A 1,327-nucleotide genomic window follows, 5' to 3' on the forward strand; every position below is an offset into this window, starting at 1 on the left:
AGAGGTTGTCGTGACGCCGGGGCTGGGACCGCGGCCGCAGCCGGGAGCAGCAGGAGCTGGTCCTGGACGGGGGGCCGGGAGGCCGCAACTGGGCCTGGAGCGGCCGGCCTGAGGAAGTTCGGGGCCTGGAGAGGCCGCCAAAAGGCACAGGCTGGGCCTGGAAAGGCCGTTCCTCGTGACGAATGAGCCGGGCCTAACGAGGCCACTGGGAGGCAGGAGCGGGGCCCGGCGGAGCTGCCGAAAGGCAGGAGGAGCTCTGGCCTGGGGAGGCCGCAGTCAGGCGAGAGCTGGGCGTGGAGAGTCCGCTGGGAGGCAGAGGCTGGGCCTGTGCAGGCCTTCGGGAGGCAGGAGGCTGGGCCTGGCGAGGCCGACTGGAGGTCAAGTCCTGGGCCTGAGGAGGCCGCCCAGAGGCGTGAGCGGGGCTGGGCCTCAAGAGGCCAGTGGCAGGCAGGAGGAGCTGGGCCTGGAGAGGCTGACCTGAGGAAGTCTGGCAGCTGGGGAGGCCGCGGAGAGGCAGGAGCTGGGCCGGCGGAGGCCGACTGGGCGACGAGTTGGGCCCGCAGGGGCCGCCGGGAGCAGGAGCGAGCCCTGGAGAGGCCGAGACTCGAGGCCAGCGTGGGCCTGCAGAGGCCGCCGGCAGGAGGAGCTGGGCCTGGAGAGGCTGGCTGGAGGAAGTCTGGGGCGTGGAGACGCCATCGGAGGGCAGGAGCCGGGCCCGGAGAGGCCACCGTGGGGCCCGGCTTCAGGACGTTTGGGGCCTACAAAGGCCGCGGAGCGGGAGCTGGGCCGGAGCCGATTCCAAAGAGGTTGTCGTGAGGCTGGGGCTGGGCCCGCGGCCGCAGCCGGCAGCAGGAGGAGCTGGGCCTGGACGGGAGGCCGGGAGGCCGCAACTGGGCCTGGAGGGGCCGGCCTGAGGAAGTTCGGGGCCTGGAGAGGCCGCCAAAAGGCACAGGCTGGGCCTGGAAAGGCCGTTCCCCGTGACGAATGAGCCGGGCCTAACGAGGCCACTGGGAGGCAGGAGCGGGGCCCGGCGGAGCTGCCGAAAGGCAGGAGGAGCTCTGGCCTGGGGAGGCCGCAGTCAGGCGAGAGCTGGGCGTGGAGAGTCCGCTGGGAGGCAGAGGCTGGGCCTGTGCAGGCCTTCGGGAGGCAGGAGCCTGCGCCTGGCGAGGCCAACTGGAGGTCAAGTCCTCAGCCTGAGAAGGCCACCCAGAGGCGTGAGCGGAGCTGGGCCTCAAGAGGCCAGTGGCAGGCAGGAGGAGCTGGGCCTGGAGAGGCTGACGTGAGGAAGTCTGGCAGCTGGGGAGGCCACGGAGAGGCAGGAGCTGGG

The 1,327-nt window shown here is 72.3% G+C and overlaps 1 pseudogene; it reads right to left on the bottom strand.

Annotated features, from left to right (window-relative positions):
* Positions 1-29: 29 nt before the first annotated feature.
* LOC116273437 lies at positions 30-758 on the bottom strand (annotated as a pseudogene).
* Between the last annotated feature and the right edge of the window lie 569 nt (positions 759-1,327).

This window comes from Papio anubis, unplaced genomic scaffold, assembly GCF_008728515.1.
Source record: "Papio anubis isolate 15944 unplaced genomic scaffold, Panubis1.0 scaffold6798, whole genome shotgun sequence".
NCBI lineage: Eukaryota > Metazoa > Chordata > Mammalia > Primates > Cercopithecidae > Papio > Papio anubis.